At 43.1% G+C, this 15,344-nt stretch overlaps 1 protein-coding gene across 1 annotated transcript in view; it reads right to left on the bottom strand.

Annotated features, from left to right (window-relative positions):
* Window positions 1–14,981, bottom strand: part of ELAVL1 (ELAV like RNA binding protein 1) — a 112,557-nt gene extending 97,576 nt beyond the window's left edge. The window contains exon 1 of the mRNA XM_073324407.1: window positions 14,874–14,981. The gene's annotated coding sequence lies outside the window, so the exon portion shown is untranslated. The remainder of the gene's footprint in view (window positions 1–14,873) is intronic.
* Window positions 14,982–15,344: the final 363 nt, after the last annotated feature.

The following is a 15,344-nucleotide window of genomic DNA, read 5'->3' as shown; positions in this document are numbered from 1 at the left end:
AATAAAAACCTCACACTGGAGTAGCTGTGAAAGTCTAAAACACTAAGGCACTTGAATGCTGACAAATCAGGGAAAGCACTCACAGCAAACCCCTTACATATAAAAACAGGTCTAAGTGAGGCAGAGGTGGTTCTGCGGAAAAAATAAGGTAATCATAATTAAATATTTTATCAGAACATACACTCAGGGGGCAGAATTAAGGTTACAACCATAATTCTGGCATTTACTAACAATTCAGTGCTTGACTTTAACTTTAGTGGTTCCTTTAACAGTTTACTTTTCATATGAATTCCCAATTAACGTTGCAGCTATAACAGTTGTTCTACCAAGTTGCAGTTATGTATGCATTCTCCAACATACATTGAGATTTCATTTTTCTGTATTTTATTCTTCATCTTTTTCCACCCTGTCTACCACCTTTGTATGTTGGAAGTACCTGGATACGCCCGATTGATTGACTTCAGCTAAAGCTCATCTTTCCTTTCACAAATTATTCAAAGCCTACAAAAGTTCTCCCTGCTATTTTTAAAACTACTGAAAGAAGTTTGTAGTACAGTTTAAAAAGTAAAACAACCACAATTGCTTCTGCAGCCTATCACCCAAAAAGAGACAGAACACCAGGCCCAAATTGAAGACTTATTTAATGATCACAACAATCTCATCTCCACTGCCTCCAACCCTGATAGTATTTTCCTGGGACGCAATGTGCATATTCTCCACCAGTTGTGATTTTTCCTTCATCCCATTTCTCCCCCCTGTGCGCTGGCCTGAATCCCCCTCATGCAAGTCCTCCTCTTCAGGCCCTCCCATCACCAAACACATATCATATGCCTCTCATTCTCTCCCTGGCATGGATTCCTCTCCTTCTCTCTTCCCCTATCCTCCAGAGCCTAGACACACTCAACTCTTCCCCATCCTTTTCACAAATGTCCACATAAACTACAGATCAGTGAACAAAGAGAAAGCAGCAGACGTATATACTTTATCATATTTGACAAAATGCATCTCACAATCTTACTCATCATTCATTCAACTGGCCTGAAAATCATCACACATTGAAAGCTGACTGAAGAAATGGAAACAAAACATTCTAATAAGTGGCAAAGCTCTTGTGGAGGTGAGATTACAGATATAGGATCACCGGATTTAACATTAACAAAAAAGAATCTATAAAGATTAGAAACATAGGAAGAAAACAAACATGGCTTGGAAAAATGCAAATAAATCTAAAATACATCCAATAGGGAAGAGAAACCTGGAAGTCAGCAATGCTGATCAAGACCTACGGGTAAGTGGACAGCAAATCAGACATTAGAACTCATCTACAGTATCATTAATTCTCAAGCCCTTTTATAATGTAAGATTACAAGCAAAGAATCTTTAGCCTTTGTATCGACTCTCACTAACCATTAGAAAGCAAGGAAATATCCAATTAAGGGGTCATTCTTTAACATACCACCCTCATTCACACTTCACAACTCAGTATCATGCACCTCTAACATGTATACACAATATATAACACTACAAACGCCCTGGACCTCAAAACCTGAACTCCAACTACATAGCATATGCTTGTAGACATCTCTTTACTAAATTATTCTATTGCGTGTTATGCGCACATGAGGGAAATATGAGGTTGGAATCAAGCTTGTACATTCCATGCAAGTGTTATTAACAGAGAACTTGGTGTGAATATTGTGTGCCTGCACATTTTAGAGATGCACGGTACTTTGTGATTGATAGGAAATGTCAGAGCAGGTAAACATGAACCATGGCTGTTAACGAAGGGTGGATCAGTAAGTGTTACATTTAATAAGTTTAGATTGCTTAAGGGGTTTTTTTGAGTGATAATTTCCATAGGTTTTATGAAGTGTGGATGTTTGACGGGGTATCAAGAAAAGGGAAGAGCAATTGGGGAGAGGAAATGTGCACATCCCCTATAGACACTATGCAGTCGTTTCCCTCCCTTCTCCCATGCTAAGTAGGTACAGGGTTCTCTCCTGGATTACTGCCCCACAGAGGAGCTCTTCTCTTCCGTTATTTTCGTACCACATAATGCTCATTCTGCACACTGGTTCCTGGCACTATTAGTTTCCTTACCAGGCATTCTAAGGAAAAGAAAAAGTGAGAGCATCAGAATAATAAATAATAATAAATAATAATATGCCATCATGTGCCAGCAATGCCCCTCTGCCATGTACATTGGTCAAACTGGACAGTCTCTACGTAAAAGAATAAATGGACACAAATCAGATGTCAAGAATTATAACATTCATAAACCAGTCGGAGAACACTTCAATCTCTCTGGTCACGCAATCACAGACATGAAGGTCGCTATCTTAAAACAAAAAAACTTCAAATCCAGACTCCAGCGAGAAACTGCTGAATTGGAATTCATTTGCAAATTGGATACTATTAATTTAGGCTTAAATAGAGACTGGGAGTGGCTAAGTCATTATGCAAGGTAGCCTGTTTCCTCTTGTTTTTTCCTACCCCCCCCCCCCCAGATGTTCTGGTTTAACTTGGATTTAAACCTGGAGAATGGTCAGTTTAGATGAGCTATTACCAGCAGGAGAGTGAGTTTGTGTGTGTATGGGGGTGGGGGGGATGTGAGAAAACCTTGATCTATGCAGGAAATAGCCCGACTTGATTATGTAAAGAGTTGTCACTTTGGATGGGCTAGCACCAGCAGGAGAGTGAATTTGTGTGGGGGGGTGGAGGGTGAGAAAACCTGGATTTGTGCTGGAAATGGCCCACCTGTTGATCACTTTAGATAAGCTATTACCAGCAGGACAGTGGGGTGGGAGGAGGTATTGTTTCATGATTTCTGTGTGTATATAAAGTCTGCTGCAGTTTCCACGGTAAACATCTGATGAAGTGAGCTGTAGCTCACGAAAGCTCATGCTCAAATAAATTGGTTAGTCTCTAAGGTGCCACAAGTCCTCCTTTTCTTTTTGCGAATACAGACTAACACGGCTGTTCCTCTGAAACCTGTCAGAATAAAGACAGTGGACTTCAACAAAGCAGACTTTACCAAACTGAGAGAACTGGTAAGTAACCTCCCATGGAAAGAAAATCTCAAGGGAAAAAAAAAAAAGAGCTCAGCAGTTTCTCAAACAGACAATATTAAAGGCACATCAGCAAACTATACCAATGCAAAGGAATGAAAGGAAGAGGCAAATATGGCACCCTCAAGAGCTCTTTAATGACTTTAAAAAAAAGGAATCCTGCAAAAAGTGGAAATGCAGAAAAATGCTAAGGATGAGTACAAAAATTGGCACCGCAGAGACTTGGTGGGATAATACGTGTGACTGGATTATTTGTATAGAATAGTATAGCTTGCTCAGGAAGGACAGGCAGGGGAAAAAGAGAGGAGGTGTAGCCTTGTATATTAAAAATGTATACACTTGATAGAAATAGGAGACAGACTTGTTGAAAGTCTCTGGGTAAGGATAACGCGTAAAAACCAAGGGTGATGTCATGGTAGGGTGTACTACAGACCATCTAACCAGGAAGAAGAGGTGGACAAGGCTTTTTTTAAAAAACTCCAAAGCACAGCACTTGGTGGTGATGGAGGATTTCAACTACCCAGACATCTGTTGGGAAAGTGACACAGAAGGGCACAGATTATCCAACAAGTTCTTGGAATGAATTGGAGACAATTTTTTATTTCAGAAGGTGGAGAAAGCTACTAGGGGAGAGGCTGTTAAAGAGACGTTATTAATAGGACAAGAGAAAACTATCCCACTGCACTGGAAAGATAGGAATTATGGTAAGAGACCACCCTGGCTTAAAAACAAGCTCTTCAACTATCTGAAACTCCAAAAAGAAAAAAAGGTCTTACAAAAAGTGGAAACTAGGTCAAATTACAAAGGATGAATACATATATAAAAAAAGTACGTAGGGACAAAATTAGAAAGGCCAAGGCACAAAATGAGATTAAACTAGCTAGAAACATAGAAGAGTAACAAAAAAAACATTTTACAAATACACCAAAATCAAAAGGAAGATCAAGGACAGGGAAGCCCGTTTTTCAATGAGAATGGGGGGGTGGGGAGGGGACAGAAAATATGGAAATGGCAGAAGTGCTAAATGACTATTTTGCTTTGGTTTTCACCAAAAAGACTGAACATCTATCATAGTGAATGCCAGTGAAAATGAGGTAGGATCACAAACTAAAATAGGGAAAGAACAAGTTAAAAAAAAGTTTCCAAGTCACCAGGGCCTGATGAAATACATCGCAGAATACCCAAGGAGCTGACTGAGGAGATATCTGGAGCCATTAACGATTATCTGCAAAAAAGTCACAGAAGACGGGCAAGATTCCAGAGGACTGTAAAAGGCAAATATAGCGTCAATCAATAAAAAGGGAAATAAGGACTACCTGGGGAAATACACACCAGTCATTTTAACTCCAGTGCCTAGAAAGATAATGAAACAAATAATTAAGCAATCAATTTGCAGACATCTAGAAGCTAATGTGGTAAGTAACTGTCAACATGGATTGGTCAAGAATAAATCGCATCAAACCAACCTAACAGCCTTCTTGGACAGCGTAACAAGCCTCGTGAATGGGGGGGGGGGGAGCAGTAGATGTGGTATATCTTGACTTTAGAAAGGCTTTAGATACTGTCTCACGTTACCTTCTCATAAACAAACTAGGAAAATATGACCGAGATGGAGTTGCTATAAGGTGGGTGCATAACGGGTTGGAAAACCGTTCCCAGAGAGTAGTTATCAGGAGTTCAAAGAGAAGCTGGAAGGGCAAATCGAGTGTTGTCCAGCAGGGATCAGTTTTGGGTCTGGTTCTGTTCAATATCTTCATCAAGGAATTAGACAATGGCATAGAGTACACTTAAAGTTTATGACAGGTTTCAGAGGAACAGCCGTGTTAGTCTGTATTCGCAAAAAGAAAAGGAGGACTTGTGGCACCTTAGAGACTAACCAATTTATTTGAGCATGAGCTTTCGTGAGCTACAGCTCACTTCATCAGATGTTTACCGTGGAAACTGCAGCAGACTTTATATACACACAGAAATCATGAAACAATACCTCCTCCCACCCCACTGTCCTGCTGGTAATAGCTTATCTAAAGTGATCAACAGGTGGGCCATTTCCAGCACAAATCCAGGTTTTCTCACCCTCCACCCCCCCACACAAATTCACTCTCCTGCTGGTGCTAGCCCATCCAAAGTGACAACTCTTTACATAATCAAGTCGGGCTATTTCCTGCATAGATCAAGGTTTTCTCACATCCCCCCCACCCCCATACACACACAAACTCACTCTCCTGCTGGTAATAGCTCATCTAAACTGACCATTCTCCAGGTTTAAATCCAAGTTAAACCAGAACATCTGGGGGGGGGGGGGGGGGTAGATGTTCTGGTTTAACTTGGATTTAAACCTGGAGAATGGTCAGTTTAGATGAGCTATTACCAGCAGGAGAGTGAGTTTGTGTGTGTATGGGGGTGGGGGGGATGTGAGAAAACCTTGATCTATGCAGGAAATAGCCCGACTTGATTATGTAAAGAGTTGTCACTTTGGATGGGCTAGCACCAGCAGGAGAGTGAATTTGTGTGGGGGGGTGGAGGGTGAGAAAACCTGGATTTGTGCTGGAAATGGCCCACCTGTTGATCACTTTAGATAAGCTATTACCAGCAGGACAGTGGGGTGGGAGGAGGTATTGTTTCATGATTTCTGTGTGTATATAAAGTCTGCTGCAGTTTCCACGGTAAACATCTGATGAAGTGAGCTGTAGCTCACGAAAGCTCATGCTCAAATAAATTGGTTAGTCTCTAAGGTGCCACAAGTCCTCCTTTTCTTTTTAAAGTTTATGGACGATACCAAGCTGGGAGAGGTTGCAAGTGCTTTGAAGGATAGGATTAAAATTCAAAATGATCTGGACAAACTAGAGAAACTGTCTGAAGTAAAGAGGGAGAAATTCAATAAGGACAAACACAAAGTACTCCACTTAGGAGGGCACAACCAGTTGGCACACACACAAAATGGAAAATGACTGCCTAGGAAGGAGTACTGCGGAAAGGGATCTGGGGGTCATAATGGACCACAAGCTAAATTTGAGTCAGTGTAACACTGTTGCAAAAAAAGCAAAACATCATTCAGGGATGTATTAGCAGCAGTATTGTAAGCAAGACACAAGAAGTAATTCTTCCGCTCTACTCCGCGCAGATTAGGCCTCAACTGGAGTAGTGTGTCCGGGTCTGGATGCCACATTTCAGGAAAGATGTGGACAAATTGGAGAAAGTCCAGAGAAGAGCAACCAAAATGATTAAAGGTCTAGCAAACATGACCCATGACAGAAGATTGAAAAAATTGGGTTTGTTTAGTCTGGAAAAGAGAAGACAGAGAGGATGTGAAAACAGTTTTCAAGTACATAAAAGGTTGTTACAAGAAGAAGGGAGAAAAATTGTTCTCATTAAACTTTTGAGAACAGGACAAGAATCAATGAACTTAAATTGCAGCAAGGGCAGTTTAGGTTGGACATTCTGAAAAACTTCCTGTCAGGACAGTTAGGCACTGGAATAAATTGCCTAGAAAAGTCGTGGAATCTCCATCACAGGAGATTTTTAAGAGCAAGTTAGACAAACACCTGTCAGGGATGGTCTAGACAATACTTAGCCCTGCCATGAATGCAGAGCACTGGACTAGATGGCCTCTCGAGGTCCCTTCCAGTCCTACGATTCTATAAATAGAATAATACAAGCATGTAGGGACAAAATAAGAAAGATTAAGGCACAAAAGAAGTTACACCTAGCAAGGGACATAAAGGACAGTAAGAACTAAGAAGAGGTTTTTTTAAATACATTAGGAACAAGAGAAAGGAAGGAAAGTGTAGGTTCTCTACTGAACAGGAAAGGAGAGCTAATAATAGAAGACGTCCCACAGAAGGCTGAGGTGCTTAATAACTATTTTGCTTCAGTCTTCACTAAAAAAAGCAAACGGTGACCAGATACTTAACAAAATTAATATTAACAAGGGGGAAGGAAGGAACACAAGCCAAAACAGTGAAAGAACAGATTAAAGAATATTTAGGTAAATTAGACGTATTCAGGTCAGCAGGGTTGGATGAAATGGACCCTAGGGTACTTAAGAAAGTAGCTGAAACAACCTTGGAATCATTACTAATTATCTTTAAGAACTCACAGAGGACAGGGAGGTCCCAGAGGACTGGAGAAGAGTAAATGTAGTACTTATCTTTAAAAAGAGGGGGTGAAGGAAGAGGACCTGGGGAATGATAGACCAGTCAGCCTAGCTTTGATACCTGAAAAGATACTGGGACAAAATATTAAGCAATCAGTCTGTAAGCGACTGTAATCAGTCGCTTACAGACTGATTGCTTACATTACAGATTACCTAGAGATAACAGGGTTGTAAGTAAAAGCCAACATTGATTTTGTCAAGAATACAACAAGCCAAACCAACCTAATTTCTTTTTCTGATAGTATTACTGCCTTGGTTGTTGGTGGGGGACGGGAATTCCAAGAAGAAAAGAAAAGATGTAGACATGATATATTTGGATTTTAGAAAGGATTCTGACAGTCCGATGGGACATTCTCCTAATGAAACTAGGGAAACATGGTCTAGAAGAAGCTCTACAAGGTGGATGCAAAACTGGTTGAAGGATCATACCCAAAGAGCAGTTACCAATGATGTGCTGACAGACTGGGATGGCACATCTAGTGGGGTGACGCAGGAGTCTGTCATGGGTCCAGTACTATTCAGTATTTTCATTAATTACTTGCATAACAGAGAGGAGAGTATTCCTATATATAATCTGTGGGTGACACCAAGCTGGAATCGGTTGCTAGAACTTTGGAGGACAGAATTAGAATTCAAAACAACCTTGACAAATGGAGAACTGGTCTGAAATCAACAAGACAAAATTCAGGACAAACAAGTACTACACTTAGGAAGAAAAAAAAATTAAATTCACAACTATAAAATGGGAAATAACTGCCTAGGTAGAAGTACTTCTGAAAAGGATCTGGGGGTTGTAGTGGATCACTGCATATGAGTCAACAAGCTGCAAAAAAGGTGAGTATCATTCTGGAGTGTACTAACAAGAGTGTTGTAAAACATGGGAGGCAACTGTCCCACTTACTCAGCACTGGTGAGATGTCAAATGGGAGTACTGTGTCCAGTTTTGGGTACCACACATTAGGAAAGATGTGGATAAATTGGAGACGGTCAAGAGGAGAACAATTAAAATGATAAAAGGTGTAGAATAGCTGATCTCTGAAGTCACGTTTAGTCTAGAAAAAGTGGTAACCTGAGTTTTCAAATATGTTAAAGGCAGTTATAAAGAGGACAGTGATCAATTGTTTTCCAAATCCACTGAAGGTATGATCAGAAGTATTGGGCTTGATCTACAGAGAGAGATATTTAGGCTAGATACTAGGAAAAGCTTTCTAACTATAAGGATAGTTAAATATTAGAATAGGCTTCCAAGGGAGATCATGGAATCCCCAACTTTGGAGTGTTTAAAAGCAGGTTAGTCAAACACGTATCAGGAATGATCCAGGTATATTTGGTCCTGCCTCAGTGCAGGGGAGCTGAACTAGCTGATTTCTCAAGGTTCATTCCAGAACTACATTCCTATGATTCCAGACTGTAATTTTTTTTCGAAGCTGTAATTTGGCAAACTAGACTCCTCTCCTGGAAAGCTTCCTTATTTTGCCATCTGTGGGCCTGGGTGTGACATAAGAATGGCCATATACATCAGACCAGTGGTTCTCAACCAAGGGTACGTGTATCCCTGGGGGTACTCAACTCATCTAGATCAGAGTTTCTCAACTGGAAGGTTGCAGCCCCCAGGAAAGGTGGGGAGGTCACAGGACAGGTTTAGGAGGATTGCAGATGCAGAGCTGGCATTAGGGGATGGCAAGCAGGGCAAATGCCCAAGGCCCCACACCACAGTGGGGCCTTCAAAGCAAGTTTACATGTTTCAGTCCTGCCACTTGGAGCTCAGGCTTCAGATTCGGCTCAAGTATCACACTGAAATGGAAGTACAATATTAATACTCCAATGGATTTTATAAATATGGTAAAAATGAGAAAGTAAGCAATTTTTCAGTAACAGTATGCAGGGACACTTCTGCATTCTTATGTCTGATTCTGTAAGCAAGTAGTTGGGGTACGCATTACAAATCAGACTCCTGAAAGAGGTATAGTAGTCTGGAAAGGTTGAGAACCACTGTGTTAGACCAATGATCAATCTAGCCCAGTGTCCTGTCTTCTGACAGGTTTCAGAGTAGCAGCCGTGTTAGCTCACGAAAGCTTATGCTCAAATAAATTTGTTAGTCTCTAAGGTGCCACAAGTACTCGTTTTCTTTTTGTCTTCTGACAGTGGCCAATGCCACTTGCTTCAGAAAGAATGAACAGAATAGCGCAACTATTGAGTAATCCATCGCATCATCCACTCCCAAATTCTAGCAGTCATAGGCTAGGGTAACCTAGAGGATAGGATTGCATCTCTGACCATCTTGGGTAATAGCCATCCAGGAACTTATCAAATTCTTTTTTAAAAACTTACAAGATCCTTCACAACATCCCCTATACAGATTGACTGTGCACTGAGTGACATAGTACTTCCTTAGGTTTGTTTTAAACCTGCTACTTATTAATTTCATTGGGTGAGCCCTGGTTCTTATGTTATGTGAAGGAGTAAATACGACTTCCTTATAAACTTTCTCTGTACCATTCATGTTTTTATAGACCTCTAGCATATTTCCCCTCAGTCATCTCTTTTCCAAGATGAAAAGTCCCAGTTTTTTTAACCTCTCCTCATATGGAAGCTGTTCCATTCCCCCTAATCATTTTTGCTGCCCTTCTCTGTATCTTTTCCAGTTCTATATTTATTTATTGGAGCCAGGGTAACCAGAACTGCACAGAGTATTCAAGCGGTGAGTGTACCATGGATTTATATAGTGGCACTATGATTTTTCTGTCCTATTTTCTATCCCTTTCCTAATGGTTCATAACATGGTTAACTTTTTTGACTACCGCTACACATTGAGCGGATGTTTTCACAGAACTACCTATGATGATTCCAGGATCTTTCTTGAGTGATAACAGCTAATTTAGACCCCATCATTTTATATATACACACACATATAAACACACACACACACGGGATTATGTTTTCCTACATGCATTACTTATATTTATCAATACTGAATTTCATCTGCCATTTTGTTCCCCAGTCACCCAGTTTTGTGAGATCTTTTTGTAACTCTTTGCAGTCAGCTTTGGACTTAACTACCTTGAGTAGTTTTGTATTATCTGCTAATTTTGCCACCGCATTGTTCACCCCTTTTTCCATATTGTTTATGGATACACTGAACTGTACTGGTCCCAATACAGATCCCTGGGGACACCACTATTTACCTCTCCCCATTCTGAAAACTGACCATTTATTTCTATCCTTTGCTTTCTGTCTTTTAATCAGTTACTGATTCATGAGCGGATCCCTCCTATCCTATGACTGCTTACTGTGCTTAAGAGCCTTTGGTGAAGGACCTTGTCAAAGGCTTTCTGAAAGTCCAAGTACACTATATCCACTGGATCACCCTTGTCCACGTGTTTGTTGACCCCTTCAAATAATTTGAATATATTGGTGAGGCATGATTTCCCTTTACAAAAACCACGTTGACTCTTCCCCAACATGTTGTGTTCATCTGGGTGTCTAGTAATTCTGTTCTTTACTATAGTTTCAACCAATCTGCCTGGTACTGAAGTTAGGCTTATCAGCCTGTAATTGCCAGGATCACTTCTGGAGTCTTTTTTAAAAACTGGTATCACATTAACTATCCTCCAGTCATCTGCTACAGAAGCTGACTGAAGTGACCGATTACATACCGCGGTTAGCAGTTTTGCAATTTCATACTTTAGTTTCTTCAGAACCCTTGGGTGACTACCATCTTGCCCTAGTGACTTATTACTGTTTATCAATTTGTTCCAATATCTCTATTGACACATCCATTTGGGACAGTTCCTCAGATACGTTACCTAAAAAGAATGGCTACGGTGTGAGAAACTCTCTCACATCCTCTGCAGTGAAGACCAATACAAATGATGTATTTAGTTTCTCCACAATGGTCTTACCTTCCTCGATCATCCAGTGGCCCCACTTCTGATGTACTTAAAACAAAAATTACTGTTAATTTTTGTGTCTTTTGCTAGTTGCTCTTCAAATTCTTTTTTGGCCTGCCCAATTATACTTAACTTGCTAGAATTTATGTTCCTTTCTATTTTCCTCAGTAGGATTTGACTTCCAATTTTTAAAGGATGTCTTTTTGCCTTTAACCGCTTCTTTTACTTTGTTGTTTAGCCACGGTGACAGTTTTTTGCTCCTCTTAATATGTTTTTTTTTAATTTGAGGTATACATTTAATTTGAGAAATTACATCCAGTTCATAAAACCAGACTGCACGGTAGGAAGGCTGATGATAGGGTCCAGAAGACAAGACAGCAGGATGGAAGAGGCCACAGTTGCCATCCTGACCTTCCCAATGCTGAAGAAATATGATGTGGAAGGTCAGAAACATCCCTCTCCTGCCCCCCACCTAATAACTCCTCTAAGTGATTTCTAGGATTAAGAGGCCAACTTGGAATTCTGCAGAAGTTTAGCACTAATTAGCACTGCTGCCATCTCCAAGGCTTCCCCCCAAAGAGTAGCATAGTCAGCAGAAAGAAGCAGGTTGTAGAACTGGGTTCATATCTCCCCTTCAGTGCCTTCTATAGCACAGCTCTGCCACTGTGTCAAAGATGGTGATGCTTGACATAAGAGAAACCTTCAAGCACAGATGTCTCCTACAGGAGCTGTAGACAACTGTTGCCAGGCAAGACTCCCACTCTCAGTATGGGACATTAAAATAAAGGGTTCATTGGGGAGAAAGGCATATCCCGATCCATCCTATATCCTCCACTACTACTTCCCCCCGCATCCCTAATCAGCGCCTTTCTTGCCTCCAGCTCCACCCCGTGTCAGCGTAGGATAGATCGGGCACTATCTCTGCCTGCCAGATTCCAAAATTGCTCCCTGGACATGCTCCCTCCTCAGCACAAATTTCAGTTGAAGAAACCTGAAAATACAGTCCCTCTACCCATGTGGTGCTCGCAGCGAGGAAGAAAAGGAAGCAGGGATATGAGGGGTAGTGAGCAGTGTCTTTCCCAGCTGCACTCCTCTGAGTTCAGACTCAGACAGCAACCTATCTTTGGATCAGTAGCCACTACTGTCAGACTGATAAATCATAGATGGTTCATCAAACTTAATTATGCAGGGGAAGCTGAGAGTAAATAAAGGAAAGCAGGGGTATTGATGGAAGTGAGGGATGATAAACTGGTAATGCCAGTGCATCAAACATCCTGAGGATGATCAACTACAGGGACTGCCTGGGGAGTAGGGCTCCCTGACTGTCTCCTACAAAGAGCGGGAGGAGTTTTAACTTTTCCTCTGGGGTCAGCATAGTTAGTAAGTAAGTTTAAAAACAGTTATATATCACCAACATTGAATGATACAAGAATCAGTATGTATGTGAACATATGGGATCAGCAGTGTGGGGTTTCTAGGTGCCAACGTCATTTTTAGGGCTTGTTTACACTTAGAAGTTTACCAAAATAGCTATTCTGCAATGGTTGTTTCAGTGTAAGCCCCTGTGTGGATACTTATTCCAAAATAAGACTGCTCACACAGGGCTTGTGCCAATGTAACTATTACGGAGTAATTATTCCAGAATAGCAACTTCCATAAACTTTCAGGGCTTCAGATAGTAAGGGCCCATGAAAATCAGATATCTGATACAACCTTAACCATGATACCACTAACAAGTTTCCATAATACATCTCTGCCCTGAAGTTCTTACAATCAACATAGGAATCAAAGACAAGGGGCAGAAAATCACTTTGGGAAACAGAGGGTGAAGGTTCCTGGGTCTGCTTAGAAAGCTGAGTTTTAAAGGAAAGAGGGTGAGCTTCTGGCAGATGAAGACAAGATGTTCCAGCTATAGAAGATAAAAGTGATAGAAGGCACAAAACTAGGAATGGGGAAAGGAGACACAGGTTTGAAGAAGGCAAAAGGATGAGGAAACAGAGAGTGAATAAAAAGACAGAGATGGTAGGGGTTAAAGGCAATGTAGGGCCTTCTATGAAGAATATGCTCCTTTTATGTATTCAGACACAGGAAGCGAAGGAAGGATCACAGTAACATTAAGTCACAGGAAAGGAAGATGACTTTGGCAGCAGCATTTCAAACAGACTGGAAGGAGAAGAAACAAAAGAAAGAGAGGCCAGACAAGAGATTATAGCAATAAAGGCAGAAAGTGACCAGGATACGGACAAGGGTTTTAGCAGTCAATACAGGACAAATTTTAAAAGAAAGAAGCAACAGGTGTTAGCAAGAAAGACAACATGGGGCAGAGTAGAATAAAACATCATAGCAAGATTACAGGCTGAATCACAAGAAAGAGTGGAGTTATCAATGGAGACAGAAAAGAGAAATTAGGAGAAAAGATGAGAAAGTCTACTTACCAGTAACTAGTTTTGAGTAGACTATCAGTAAACATCTTCATTACTGGAATGCAGGGTGCATGGGCCAGCAAGAAGTTGAGATAGTGGCTGGACACCCAAGATGTCAGCATCAGCTAAGTATGCTAGAGTGGATAGGGGGTGTGGAAGTGTCATGAGTATATAGGGCTACGGGGTGATAATGAATGTATAAGTGGTGATGAAGTAAAAAAGAGGAAAGTATACAGAAGAAGCGAAAACAGAGAACTGAAGGACAATGGCAGACAGAAAGAGGGGAGTATGAAAAACTGTTCAAAGGAACCTGAGTTGTCAGCAACTCTAACCAATTGTATGGCACTCCAAATATTCAATACAGCATCCAAGGGCAAGATAGGGAAGAAAAAGAAAAAAAAATATCACAAAAATCAGGTGGATTAAGTCATCAACCATGTCAAAGGCAGCAAAAATGAATCATAAGAGAACACTCTATATGACCCAGCCCCTTACCCCTTATTCTCCACAATATCAACATATCCAAGGCCCCATGACCCAAAACATTCCCCCATCTGCTTCTAACAGGGCACAAAACACACACTCCCCACATACACTTCATCATCCATCACCCTGCATCAGAAGGAGACACAACACTCCCTCTCGCCATGGGGCAGCTCCAGGTACACACTCTCTCCACACACATTCTTCCCATCACCCAGCTCACTACACATACAGGTAGTCAGTACACTTGGCTTTACTCGAAAGATCTCTCACCAGAGCAACCTCACTGACAGTAACACGGGGGGGGGGGGGGGGGGGGGGGGGCTAGTATAGCCAAGGTCTCCCAAAGTCTCTGGAATTTAACAGGATGTGGGTAACCTTACCCAGAGCAGGTCTAACTTATAGTGCTGATGTTAGCGCACATGGGATCCCTGTCCACACTCGTACTCCCACCAGCCAGAGGAGCTGCTCTAATCTTGCCAATAATGAGAATTTAAAAAAGAAAAGAACACGATGTAGACAAGCTCACACCCGCTGCCCATGGCCTGCATCCTGCACACCCAATACCACTGCAACCGGCTCCACTTCCCGCTCATGATGTGCCGCCGCAGGCCAGGGCCTCCCCCACCCCAGGCCCCGGCCCCGGCCCCGGCCCGCCCCTCCCCCCACAGGCCCCGGCCCGCCCCTCCCCCCACAGGCCCCGGCCCGCCCCTCCCCCCACAGGCCCCAGGTCTCCCCCGCAGGGCCAGGCCACAGCCTCGCTCTCGAGCCCAGCCTGGCCCGCTCCTTCCACCGCCAGCAGGCAAGTCCGACCTAGCCCCAGCCTCGCCGCACGCCTCGCCCAGCCTGGCCTCACCTGGCGGCGGCTCCGGCAGGGCCTGGGCAGCGGGAGGCGAACAGCTCCGCAGCGCGCAAGACAAGCCGCTCGCTGCGCCGCCTGCACACGCCCCCGCTCCGCCCACCGAGCCCCATTGGTTACTTTGCACACGTGGCCGGCGCCCCATTGGAGCAACAGCCAGTCCGTCAATCGTACCCCCGGGGCGGGCGCTCGCGGCGGGCGGGCGCGGGGCGGCCGAGGCCGGCGGCGGGAGGGGGGAGAGCGGGCCTGGCGCGAGGAGGGGCGGAGCTGGGCAGGGCGCGGAATCACCTGGGCTGCCGCCGCGGTGGCCCACGGGCCCCGTTTCTCGGCGCGGGCTCTGTGTCCGGGCGCGGGAGCTGGGGGAAGGCCCCGTCCCCCGTCCCGGCCGCCTGCTCGGTTCGTCCACGTAGCCAAAAGCGGCTTCCAGCCCTTGGGGAGCGTGTCCAGGGGCCCGCGGGCCGCGAGCCT

Source organism: Lepidochelys kempii, chromosome 25 (assembly GCF_965140265.1).
Source record: "Lepidochelys kempii isolate rLepKem1 chromosome 25, rLepKem1.hap2, whole genome shotgun sequence".
NCBI lineage: Eukaryota > Metazoa > Chordata > Testudines > Cheloniidae > Lepidochelys > Lepidochelys kempii.
This window is presented reverse-complemented; position numbering and strand designations above follow the sequence as displayed.